Genomic DNA, 14,394 nt, shown 5'->3' with positions numbered 1-14,394 from the left:
GCAGCAATCTCCTGGCAGGCAGGTTTACTAGTGTCCTTTACGTTTTTTTTAAACTACCGTGTGGCGGCGGTGGGGGAGGGGTGCATGGAACCACAGCAGTCGATCCACAGGTACAGTAACTGAGGAGGAGTTGGAGACTAATCCCAGTACAGCTAAGACCAACAAAAAAACAGAGGGTACTGAACACAGTGGCCTGGCAGTCTGAAGTGTGCTGATTTTAATATGAGGAATCTGTTTGTTTGAACAGATATTTCTATGTCGCTGCATGTCAGAAAATAGGAAGAGATAATGGTTAATTGTCCACCGTGTCCTTCACTGGACCTGCTTGTCTCTCCAGGCATCAAAACTTGTTACTGTGGGTCAGAGAACTTCAGAATTAGTACAACACGGGGATCCAAGATGGCGGAGACCCAGCAAGTCTGAGTCGATAGAGCTCCTCCCAAGACTTGGGTAAAGTGGATCGCCTAACCCCACCACTCTCACCAAATCATTTAAATTATCTGTTTAATTTAATTAGTTGCTTAGTATTACACTTAAACCATCTAATCTTTAGTAAAAATGACCAAAGGGAAGTGAGCCCGCAGCTCTCAGCAAGCAGGACCCCTCCCCCACCCTCTCCAGCTGCAGCAGAGGCGTCCACAGCCGCCCCGGGGGACTTACCTGCGGTGACACGCCTTGTGGAAATCATCTCTAAACCCGATGCGAAGATCAACGCTTTCATTGAAGAATCCCGAAGTAGATGGGACTCACTCTCGGCCGCGCTGCAGAAGCACGACCGAAACATCCAGGAAATCGAGCGCCGAGTCGGAGTGGCGGAGACAAAGGCCTCGACCTCCGAAACTACAGCGCATTCGCCGTGGAACAGGTCCGATAATCGAGGTCATCGAGAAAATGTTCGTTTGCTGGGCCTTCCCGAACGGGAAGAGGAAGGGCAGCTTACAGTGTTTTTCGAGCAGTGGCGACCACAGCTTTTAAATCAGGTAGCTGGATCAGGCCAGGTAAGGGTAGAATGGGCCTACCGGGTCGCAAGACGTGAGCCCGGCTCGAACCAGCGCCCGCGCCCGGTCCTGTTCCGGCTGCAGAGCTATAGGGAGAGGCAGATACTCATAGAAGTTTCTCGAAATCTTGGAAACCATTCCCAAGCCATGATCTATAAAGGATCCAAGATCATGTTATTCCAGGAATTTTCCTCAGCTCTGGTCCGAAAGGGGAAGGCATTCGATGAGGCGAAGAACTGTTTAAGGGACTTAAATATTCAGTACTCCTTACACTACCCAGCGATGCTACACTTTAAGCATGAAGGATCGGTGTATAACTTCGGATCGCCAGAAAAGGCTATGGAATTCTTGGACTCTCTGAGATAAATTGTAAGAGATAATGGATGTTGGTTTGCCTTTCCCCCACTCCGGTTTATATCCCCCATTTCTTTCTTTTTTCTTACCTTACTGTTTAATATTATGTTGGGGGGGGGGTGGGGAGAGGGATTTATTTACTTGTTCTCTATTTAACGATTTTCTACCCCCCCCCCGGGTTTTTTTTACTATTCTATGTATGTATGTGGGTCTGTATGTGTGTGTGTATATATATATATATATATATATATATATATAAGCTGGGGGGTTTAGTTAATGTTGGTGGGGGGAGGAGATTACCTTATTCCATTTTACCTCTGTCTCTAGGAGCGGGGTTGTTTGCCCTTGTTATTTTGTATTATTCTATTTAATTATTCTTTGTTGAGGTTGTAATTTTATAGTTATATATGTTTATACATGGTATTAACATTACCAAATATATCCAGATGTTGGTCTGTGTGTGGGGGTGGGGGGGTGTGGGGGTAGGGTACTCACTGTTAACTCTAGCTTTGTATTTTATCTGAGTTCTCCTCATACTATTGAGGAGCGCCTGGGTCAAGGGCGGGATATTGGTTGAGAGAGGATACGATGGACCATTGGAAAGGAAGTGACACCCCATGGGAACAAGGGGGAAAATCTTCATTTAAATACGTTTTATTTTTTTATTATTTAGAAATAGTTTTTTTATTATATTGTTGTGAGTGTATTAGAGAGCCTTTATTTCTGTGAATTTTATATGCTCTATGCTCCGGATGTTCTGGATAGGGTTTCCCCTCCCGAGGGGTCTCGGATTTGCCCGGATGATTATGGTTGATCAGTCGGTTAAGTGGTGCACCTGGAATGACAAGGGGAGTAATTCACCAGTCAAAAGGAAGAAAAATTATCAAATCTTAAGAAAGAAAGAGTTGATATAGCTCTCCTACAGGAGACACACCTGTTGGATAAAGAACACTTGAAATTACGACAGGGTGGATTTGATCAGGCCTTTTTTTCTTCTTTTAGCTCAAAAAGTAGGAGAGTTGTTATTCTTGTTCGGAATAATTTCCCTTTCAAAATCCTAAATCAGATAAAAGACGAATCTGGACGATATATTTTGATTAAAGCCCTTACAAATGGAGAGGAATATGGGATTTTAAATTTGTACTGCCCCTCGGAACACCCCTTTAAATTTATAATGGAAGCCTTTTCAAAATTGATGGCTCTTGGTGCCCGTCATACAATTATAGGGGGAGACTTTAATTGTATGATGGATCCGGAAATAGATAGGATTCCCAAGAGTACTGCAGGAGTATCTCCCAGATCGAGACAATTGGTGGATCTGAACAAAGAATTAGGATTCGTAGATGTACATAGATGTCTTCATCGACAGGGCAGAGATTTTGTTTTACTCCAATCCACATAAATGTCATACCAGAATTGATATGTTTTTTGCCCCCTCGTTTTTTTTTTTAAATTCCATATCATCCTGTAAAACAGCTAGTATAGCAATTTCCGTCCACGCTGTTGTATATATGGAAATCAAGGCGAGGAACAACGGGACACCCCTCTGCATTGGCGTATGGACCCCTTCCTGATGAAAGACAGTAAATTTGTAAAGTACTTCATTCAAGAATTTAAAACTTTTTTAGAAATTAATTTAGGTACGACAAGCAACCCATTAATGATGTGGGAGACCATCAAAGCTTACGCGCGAGGTTTGATCATCTCCTACTCAGCGACCCAGAAAAAAATCAAAGGGAGAACAACAGCATCTGCTCGAAGCTCGCTTAAAAGCAGCTGAAACAGCATACGCTGATATACCTTCTATTATCAAATTGCAAAGGATTACGGCCTTTTGGACAGCTCTAAACACTACGCTGCCCAAATGGCTGAGAGAGAAATATTATTTGCAAAACAAAGCTTGTATGAATTTGGCGACAAACTGGGGAGATACTTAGCATTTCTTGCAAAGTAAAAAAAGGCCCCTCAAACTATTACGTCTATCAAGGAAAGTACGGGTATTTTGACTCATGATCATAAAAGGATTAACGCAATCTTTAGAAAATTTTATTCTGATTTATATAAATCGCAGGATTGTGAAGACAGGACTAGGAGGATGCAATCATTTTTTAAAATTTTGACCTTCCCGGTCCTAACTCCGGAATAGGTATCGGTCTTAAATGCTCCCCTCACAGTCCAAGAAATACTTGACGCAATATGGCAACTTCAGAGCGATAAGGCACCTGGCCCAGATGGTTTTCAAGCTGAATTCTATAAAGAATTTACAGGAATATTGGTGGGTCTGCTTATGGGCATGTATAACTACGCATACAGGCAGGGCTGTCTCCCGCCTTCGCTGAAAGAGGCAAATACTCTCTTATCCTTAAAAAAGGAAAGGATCCAAAAGGTTGTACGTCATACAGACCAATATCCTTGCTAAACGTAGATTTTAAAATCCTTTCTAAAACGTGAGCATTGGGACTAGAAAGGGTACTGCCACATATCATAAAGGAGGATCAGACGTGGTTTATTAAGGGCCGTAGATCATCCAATAATATTAGAAGGGTTCTGAATATGATTCAAGCCTGCCATCTGGGAAAGATACCAGGAGTAGTAGTCTCATTAGACGCGTAAAAGGCATTCGATAGGGTTGAATGGTCCTATTTGTTTTACATATTGGATAGGTTTGGCGTTGGAAAGGTGTTTAGAAAATGGGTCTCAACATTGCATAGTGATCCCAAAGCAGTTGTAGTTACCAATGGATTAGGTTCTCATAGCTTCAGTGTGGGTAGGGGCTGCCATCAGGAATGTCCTCGCTCGCTATTGTTATTTACGCTAATAATTGAACCACTAGCAGAAGCTATACGGGCTGATCCTAATATAACGGCCCCGAGGATTGGTACAGGTAAACATAAAATTACCCTTTATGCAGATGATGTTCTTCTATTCCTCAGTAATCCTCTGAGGTCCGTACCTCGCTTAATCCAAGTTATTAATACATTTAGCGCATTCTCAGGCTATAAAATTAATTTCTCAAAATCGGAGGCTATGCCAATGGGTGGCCTTGCTATGATACCCCACTTAGTGGACGGATCCCACTTTCCCTTTCGTTGGTCCCTGGAGGGTTTCTTATATTTAGGCATTTTTATTACCCCAGTATTTGGTCAGTTATACAAGGCTAACTTTGTGCATTTACTGGAAAGGATAAGGCAGGACCTCCAGCGATGGGGAGTCCTTCCAATTTCCTGGCTAGGTAGAATAGCACTAATTAAAATGAATGTCCTGCCCGGTCTCCTATACCCTTTGAAATGCTTCCAGTGATGCTGCCGAGGCTGGCACTACGGAAGTTATATGGCTGGTTGGATAACTTTATCTGGAATCATAGACGGCCCCTCATTAAGCTGAAGAAGCTATAGCTTCCACAGGCAAGGGGAGAATTGGACATCGCAGATTTTAGGAAATATCAGTTAAGTTCCCTCTTAAGTTACATAGCTGATTGGGTCTTGTCTGACCCGCAATCAATCTGGCTGAACATCGAGGCTTCCCAAGTAAAATGCTCATTTATGAACCTTTTATTTTTAGACAAGAGGAAAATCATTACAGATCACTGTAAAAACCCTATAATACTAAACACAATTAAAGCTTGGAAGATAATGCGGCAAAATGAGGGGAACTCACATAAGACATCCCCCTATGCTCCGATTATGGGAGCATGGGGATTTCAACCGGGGTTTACAGATGCCACTTTTAAACTCTGCAGATCCAGGGGTATCTCATGTCTCGGGGACCTATTTAAAGATGGAGTCCTGACGTCTTTTGAACAGCTGTGTCAGAAATTCGGATTACCTAATGGAGACCTCTATCGATACTTCCAAATTCGAGACTATATACAGAAGAAGACTACGTTATTAGATAGTCTTTATAAATCAGATACAGAATGTAGAGTACTACGACCAATGGGGGTATTTTCTGTCAGCACTATTTATCATTTACTACATGATGAAGTATTGGGAGATATGGACAATCTGCTTAAGACATGGGATCAGGATTTGGGACTAGAAATCTCTATAAAAATGTGGAATGACATTTGGGAAAACGCCAGAAGAATCACCATCTGCAACAGAACTCAGGCTATCCAGCTGAAGATACTTCATAGGGCCCATATAGCACCGGGTGATTGGCAAAGTTTAAGGCAGGAGCATCTCCAATGTGTCCCAAATGTAAAATAGAGGTGGGCACTCTTGTACATTGCCTATGGACCTGTCATAAGATCTGTAGACACTGGCCTAAAGTAGCAAGTACCCTGATAGAAATTTTAGGAACGGAAATTAAACTGGACCCTGTATCTCTCCTTTTGGGCTTTTCAAATTTACCCTCCCTGGATATGCACGGGAAGAGATTATTTTCTATTCTCTCTTTCTGTGCAAGGAAAAATATTTTGGTAAACTGGGTGGCTGAACCCCCCCTTTCCCCCCCCCCCCCCCCCCGCCCCGCCCCCAGACTTCCAAATTGGCACAGATTTATTATGGAACGTATTGCCCTTGACTTCCTTACAAATATGTTGCACCGTAAGACCGAATTATTTCATAAAACATGGCAGTCATTCTTGAATTACATAAATACAGATATTTCGGCTATCCTAACAAGGACGTTTATTTAATTGAGATTACAAACCTGGCTGGTCCGAGGGCCCTTGGTAGCGGAATCCCGCACGAATATGGGTTTTGTTACTTTTGATGTTAACACATTCTGAGCATATATCTCGCTACCCAATTTCTGTGTTATCCATTGTTTTTTTTTTTCCTTTCTCTTATTTGAATAATGTAAGAGACTTAATTATACACTCGTGTTAGTTGTAAGTTAGTTTAGTAGTTTTCTTTTCTCTCGGAATTTTTCTTTTGTTGAATTTTTGTTATCATTTATTTAAGATTTAATTGTATATCAATGTTTGTACTTGAGAGTTTTGTTAATTTTGTAATCGTGTAAGAATGTTAAATGTCTAATAAAAAATATCTATTTAAAAATGGGGATGATAAACTGAGGGATTAAACTGGGCAAACAGTTACAGATTGTGATTCAATACAAAGCTCCTTCTGTCCAGCTGTGATCTACAATACCACATGAATTCCCAGTTTTCAGCTGCGATTTCTGCAATGCATTTCTTCTGTCTTTCCCCCAGTTCACACCGAGACCCATTCATCCATCACCCCTTGACCTACTCTGGTTTCTGATGTAGTAACACTTCCATTTTAATATCCTAATTCCTCTGAGTGTCTGTCCATGGTGTCACACCTCTTGTAATTTTTTTCAAAACTCCTAAACATATTCCGCGAGGCAGCATCATGGCTCAGTGGTTAGTGCTGCTGCCTCACAGTGCTAGGGACCCAGGTTCGATTCCATCCTCTGGCGACGGTCTATGTGGAACTTGCACATTCTCCCTGTGGGTTTCTTCTGGGTGCTTTGGTTCCCTCCCACAAACCAAAAATGTGCAGGCTAGGTGAATTCTAATGTTCAGGGATATGTAGGTTAGGTGTATTAGTCAGGGGTAAATATAAAACAGGATAATGGGTCTGGTTGGTTTACTCTTCAGAGGATCGGTGTGGACTTGTTGGGCTGAAGGGCCTGTATCCACACTGCAACGACTCTAATTCTAACATTCATCTGAATGTTTTCCCTTCCAGTCGTACCACTTTCGGTGTTTAAATTGAATGTACTTCCCTCTGTTTCTTTCCATGGCTTTTATTAAGAACTCTGAAGTGTCAATGATTCCAGTCTTATGTAGTTTCAGAACCAAAGTATTTGTGCACCTTGTGTTATTTTTCACTTCCAAGTGTATGGCACTCCATGTGGGTCAGGACATTTGAGCAGCTTTGACACACTTCTTTGAACATGTTCAAAACCAGGAATGTCTGGAGAAACTCAGCAGGTCTGGCAGCATCTGTGGAGACAGTGAAACAGAGATAGCGTTTCAAGTCCAGCGTGGCCCTTGTTCAGAACTGAAAAGGGCTCCTTATTGCCTTGGCAAAAGTGGACTAGGGATAATGGGAAACAGAGCATGTGGAAGTGCAATGGCACAGAGGAATGAGCTTTTAATTGTGGTGAAAGAGAAACAGATGTAAAATGGTTGTAAATTAAAGTGTAGATGGGAGAAATGGGTTGCCTCTATTGAGTGCAGAATAAACAAGATACAGACGACATCATTGGGAGGCCAAGATCATTGTTAGGCCAGGAAGCAGAATGCATGAAAACTGGAGAACAACCATAATGGGGTCAGACTGTGAATTTGGAGTTGTATATTGACAACTACAGGCTGTAACACATCAAAGTGTAAAGTGAGATGTTACCCGAGCTTGAGTAGTGCTTCATTGTAACATTGCAGCAGCTCAGGACCGAAATGCTAGGATGGGAACAAGGTAGATTATTGAAATGGGAAGCAATGAGGGGGTCAGGTTTATTCCTACAGACAGAGTGGAAGTGTTCCTCAAAGCAGTCTCTGTTTGGTCTCCCCAATGTCAAGGAGACTGCATTGTGAAAGGAGACCGGATTGAAAGAGTAAAAGTAAAATGTTACTTCACCTGGGAGGTGCGATTGGGACCTTGGACAGTGAGGAGGAAAGAGGTGAATGGGCTCGTGTTGTAGCTTTTGTAATTGCATGGGAAGTTGTCATGGGGGAGTGGGGAAGTGTTCGGGTTGATGGAGGGTGTCACAGAGGGAATGGTCTCTGTGAAATGCTGACAGTGGACGCGAGTGGAAGATGCGTTTGCTGTTGATGTCCTGCTGGAGGTGGTGGAAGTGGCGGAAGATGAGTCAGTGAATGTGGATTCTAATGCAGTCGGAAACGACGACAAGAGGAGGTCTATCATTGTTCTGGGAAGGAGGGAATGGAGTGAGGGCAGAAGTGTGGGAGATGGGGCAGTTACAGCTGAAGGCCCTGTCCATCGTAGTTCGAGGATTTCTGGTTTGAAGGAAAAGGAGGTCACGTCAGAAGAATATCACTGGAATGTGGCATCATCAAACAGAAATAACAGAGATGGAGAAACAGGGAGAATACAATAAGCCTACGCTGATCATGTGTTTAGCTACATGCAGAAGATCCCCCTGAACTATTTAAAAGAACCATGTAGTTGAATTGAGGATTTCTGTCTGAGATCTGGTCTGAAGCGAGATGTCGATATAGACTGAGGGGAAGGTCCGTGCTTATACGTAGGCAGACATTCAAGCAGATATCCCATAATGCTCAGCAATTATTGTTTCTTTCAAAAGAAGGACTCCATAAGAAGATGAAGTACCCATGGTTGACAAAGGTTGGCAAGGATACTATTGATGAGCATTAGTGTAGGGCCAGAATTAGGATGTTTATTCTCGGGACCATAAGCAGATGCTGGGCATGACTTTAAGTTGTGCTTCCTGATTATCCCCAGAAATCCCTGCCATTGCTGCTCCATCCTCTTCGCTGCTCCTCTCCCCTTCCTGATTCCAGGTTCTCCCTCTCAAATTACTGAGTACATTCTTTTACGTTATGATGCCTCCCCACTTCACTTGAAGCTCTTTGATTGAGTCTACATTCCCTGCATTAGCATCAAGCTGTGTTTTGTGCTGCCACTTTGCCTCTGATCTCAGTGTGGCTCGGCCTCACCATTCATGCTGCTTTACACCTCCCACTCACATCTCATTCTGGAAAGTTTCCTTCTTGGAGTAAACATTATTGAAAACGCCTCTCCCCGTTTGCACTGAATTCACACTGTGATCCAAATTTCAAAAGGTATACTCAGACTTCATCTCACCCTGCTAAAGGCAAACGCACGCTGTCCGTGTGGTCTAAGAATTCCCTATCTTACATAGATCTGATCAGAGATAAGTTTTCACTGGAGAGATCATCACCCCCTTTAAACAAAGAAATTCAGGTGCTTGACTTCCTGTTGATACTCGCAAGAGTTTCATGCTGCCTTAGTATTGTAACATGGAGAAAAACAAATCACAGTATGAAGTTTTGGTCTGAGTGTTGTTTACCTGTCATTTTGAATATTGTTTCAATTTTGCAGTGCTTATCTTTAAATGCTTGTTCTTGAAGTTATTATCAGTGGAGTGTAGGAGGTTGAGGGTGGCATTATAGAAGTTGTTGTGGTTCTGTTCGCCGAACTGGAAGTTATTGTTGCAAACGTTTCGTCCCCTGGCTAGGCGACATCATCAGTGCTTGGGAGCCTCCTGCGAAGCGCTTCTTTGATGTTTCCTCCAGTGTTTATAATGGTCTGTCCCTGCCGCTTCCGGTTGTCAGTTTCAGCTGTCCGCTGTAGTGGTTGGTATATTGGGTCCAGGTCGATGTGTTTGTTGATGGAGTTTGTGGATGAATGCCATGCCTCTAGGAATTCCCTGGCTGTTCTCTGTCTTGCTTGCCCCATGATAGTAGTGTTGTCCCAGTCGAATTCATGTTGCTTGTTGTCTGCGTGTGTGGCTATTAAGGATAGCTGGTTGTGTCGTTTCGTGGCTAGCTGATGTTCATGTATTATAGAAGTTTATAAAATCATGAGAGGCATGGATAGGGTGAATAGCCAAGGTGTTTTCCACAGGATAGGGGAGTCCAAACATAGAGGATATCACTTTCAGGTGAAAGGCGGAAGATTAAAATGGGACAAAGCGGCTACGTTTTCACACAGAGAGTGATGTGTGTATGGAAAGAGCTGTCAGAGGAAGAATGGTAAATCCAAGTACAGCTACAACATTTAAAAGGCGTTTGTACAAACATAGGAATAGGAAACGTTTAGAGACACATGGAAAAAATGCAATCAGATGGGACTAGTTTACTTTGGAAAACCTGGCCAGCATGGGCAGGTTGGACCAAAGGGTCTGTTTGTGCGCGATATGACCATAAGAATCGAGAAAGCGAGGTAAAGGGAGGAAAAGATACGATGTAAGCAAATTAGCAAGAAATATTAAAAACAAGCATCACAAACTTTTCTGTGTACATAAACAATGTTCAAGATGACTGTGTGACCTTAGGTAGAAATGATGTCAGGAACGCATACTGAGTCCATTTGGAGAGTGTGACTGAGGAACTAGCTATAGGAAACAGGCAGATAATTTACACCGGTATTTTACATCATTCCTCACAGGGAAAGGCAGTGTAAGCATTTCAATGATACAAACAAAACTGTAATAGGAGGGAAGTGCTTGAACCGTCTCGAACTGAAGGAACAAGGTTTCTAACAATCAGATAAGAACAAAGGTAGACAGATCAGCAACAATTCTTAGTTGTTTTGAAAAGAAGTGGTCATAGTCTTGGGATCATTGCACCCTCTCTGTCAGACATTATTTCTGTTGTTTGTTAATGTAAGCAGTAAGTACAGTAGCTTTAATGCATTGTCATCAGATTCAGGTACATAGGTTTCTGACCCTGGCATGTTCTCCCACACGCATCACTGTACCATAGATCAGCTTCATGGTAATGTTAGACTGAGGGATTATCCCGGGGAAAAAGTTACAGATTGTGGTTGAATATAATTCTGGTTTTGTTGCTGCTGCTGCTCCTACTGCTGCTGCTATGATTTGCAGCATCACATGAATTTCCAACCTGAGCTGCAATATCTGCAATACAATTCTGCTGCCAGTCCTCAGTTCACACCGGGACCCATTCACCTATCACTCCATGACCTATCCTGATTCCTGATGTGGGAACGCTTTTTTTAATTCTCGTCCTATTAGCGTCCCTTCATGATGTCATGCCTCCAATTTTGCGTTCCTCAAACGCATTTAACATTTTCATCTGAATCTGAATCATTTCCCTTCCAGTAGTGCCATCATCTGTTGAAAGCGAATGTGTTTCTCTCCCTCACCATGATTCAGAACTCAGCCTTATGTGGTTTCAAAACAAATGAATTTGTGCACTTTGCGCTATTGTTCACTTCCCGGTGCATGGAATTGCATGTTGGACTGGGCTTTTGAGCACTTTTGACACACGTGTTTGAAACTTGTTCAAGGACAGTAAACAGGTCTGGCAGCGTCTGTGAAGTGAAATCAGAGATATTCTTTCGGGTCCTGTGACTGTTCTTCAAAGCTCTTGGTGTCTGCAATAATTTTTGTTTTTGTTTCGTACTTCCAGTATCCACTGGTCTTTGCTATATTGAAAATAAGTTCTGTGACCTTTCACTTTGGAACGAACTCAGTTGGTCTGGCAACGTCTGCAGAGACAACGAAACAATGTTAAACTTTCAAGTCCAGTGTAAAACTGCTTCAGAAAGGGTTGGAAAGTGAGCGTTTTAGCACCTTGGTAGAGGTGGGAAAGAGTGTTTGGAGGCCCAGTGCAAAAGACAAATGGGCTTTAAATTGTGGTGAAAGAGACACAGATGTAAAATGGGTGAAAATTAATGTGCAAGTATTAGAAATGGATTTTTCTGTTGAGTGCACAATAAACAAGACACAATCGTAGAGAGCCCAGGAGGGAGAGTTTATGAAAAATGAAGATCATCCATAATGGGGTCAGCCTGTGAATTTATGGAACTGAATATTAACCCCTACAAGCTGGAACGTACCAAAGTGTAAAGTGAGGTGTTACTCGAGCTTGGGTTGAACTTCATTGGAAAATTGCAACAGTCTGCAGTTTCTTACCATCCATACAGTGTGGAAACAGGCCCTTTGGCCCAACGGGTCCATGCTGACCATCTAAATTGTATCTGAACTAAACCCATTCTCTACCCTATTACTATACATTGGCCCATGACTATTGCACCTAACCTCACATTCGTGAACAGTGTGGGCAATTTAGCATGGCCAATTCGCTTAACCTGCACATCTTTGAACTGTGGGAGGAAACCGGTGCACCCAAAGGAAATCCACGCAGACAATGTGCAATCCCCACACAGGCATTCACACGAGGCTGTAATGGAACTCATGTCCTTGTTGCTGTGAAGCAGCACAGAAAAACCACTGAGCGAGCGCTCCTTCAAGGACTGAAATGGTATAAGGCCACAAGACTATTGGAGCAGAAAAGAAGACATTTGGTCCATCGAGTCTGCTCCACCATTCAATTATGACTGACAGATTTTCAACCCCATTTCCCTGCTATCTCTCCGTAACCTTTGATTCCGTTGTCAATCAAGAACTTATCCGTCTCTGTTTTAAATATACTCAACGATCTGGTTTCCACAGCCTTCGGTGGGAAGGAATTCCAGTTTCACCACTCTCTGCTTAAATTTCATCTTGTCTCCGTTTGAAAGGGTCTTCCCTTTGCTCTAAGCTTGTGCCCTCAGGTCCTTGTCTCTCGTACCAGTGCAAACGTCCTCCCAATGTCCTCTCTGTCCATGCCAATCAGTATACTATGAGTTTAAATCAGATCCCTCCCCCCATCCTTCTAATCTCCATCGAATATAAACTAGAGTCCGCAAACGTTCCTCATGTGTTAAGCTTTTCATTTCTGGTGAACCTTCTCTCGAAACGCACCAAGTTTAATACATCCTTCCTAAGGTATGAGGTACAAAATGCTGGCGATGTTGTCTGACCAGAGACATAGAAAGCGTCAGAATCCTTACCTTTATACTATAGTACTCTTGAGATGGATGAGAACATCATATTAGCCTTCTTAACTACTGACTCAACCTGCAAGTTTCTCTTAAGCGAATCCTGGACTTGGAATCTCAAGTCCCTTTACACTTCAGATATCTGAATTTTCTTCCCATTTAGCAAATAGTCCATGCCTGCATTCTTCATAACAAAGTGCATGACCTCGCACTCCCCCACATTGTATTTCATCTGCCACTCCTTTTCACACTCACCTGAACTTTCGAAATATTTCTGCAGGCTCCCTGCCTCCTGAATAATACACGGTCCTCCATTACCTTTGCGTCATCTGCAAATGTAGCCAGAATGCCCTCAGTTCTGCCATCCAGATCATTAACCTCTAAAGTGAAATGTTGTGGACCTAACACTGACCCTTGTGGAGCACTACTAGTCACAGGCTGCTACGTTGAGAAGGACCATTTTATCTCCACTGTGCCTCCTGCCAGACAGCCAACTTTTTATCCATGTTAGTACCTGGCCAATTACACCACTGGGCCTTGTCTAACTCTGCAGCCTCCTGTGTGGTACATTATCAGATGCCTACTGAAAGTCCACATATGTTAACTCCCATTGGCTCTCCTTTATCTAACCTGCTTGTTACCTCTTCAAAGAATTCTCATTAGCTTCAGAGCAAGGTAGATTATTGTAATGGCGAACAATCAGAAGATTGGGGTTATTCATAGAGACAGAGTGGAGATGTTCCTCAAAGCAGTTTCTGTTTGGCCTGCTAATGTGAAGGAGACTGCATTGTGAGCAGCAAAGACAGGAGACTGGATTGAAAGAGTACAAGTGAAATGCTGCTTCACTTGGAAGTTGGATTGGGGCCTTGGACTGTGAGGAAGGATGAGGTCAATGGGCAAGTGTTGCAGCTTCTGTAATTATAGAACATAGAACATAGAACAGTACAGCACAGAACAGGCCCTTCGACCCACGATGTTGTGCCGAACATTTGTCCTAGTTTAAGCACCCATCCATGTACCTATCCAATTGCCGCTTAAAGGTCACCAAAGATTCTGACTCTATCACTCCCACAGGCAGCGCATTCCATGGCCCCACCACTCTCTGGGTAAAGAACCCACCCCTGACATCTCCCCTATACCTTCCACCCTTCACATTAAATTTATGTCCCCTTGTAACACCCTGTTGTACCCGGGGAAAAAGTTTCTGACTGTCTACTCTATCTATTCCTTTGATAATCTTATAGATCTCTATCAAGTCACCCCTCATCCTTCGCCGTTCCAACGAGAAAAGGCCTAGCACTCTCAACCTATCCTCGTACGACCTATTCTCCATTCCAGGCAACATCCTGGTAAATCTTCTCTGCACCCTCTCCAAAGCTTCCACATCTTTCTTAAAGTGAGGCGACCAGAACTGCACACAGTACTCCAAATGTGGCCTAACCAAAGTCCTGTACAGCTGTAACATCACTTCACGACTCCTAAATTCAATCCCTTTGCTCGTGAACGCTAAATGGAAGAATTAGTACAGGGATATAAGTAAGTGGGAGATTCGA

This window comes from Chiloscyllium plagiosum, unplaced genomic scaffold (assembly GCF_037043375.1).
Source record: "Chiloscyllium plagiosum isolate Xiang-an unplaced genomic scaffold, Cpla_swu_hap1 HiC_scaffold_21, whole genome shotgun sequence".
NCBI classification, from domain to species: Eukaryota; Metazoa; Chordata; class Chondrichthyes; order Orectolobiformes; family Hemiscylliidae; genus Chiloscyllium; species Chiloscyllium plagiosum.
Note: the sequence above shows the minus strand (reverse complement) of the source record.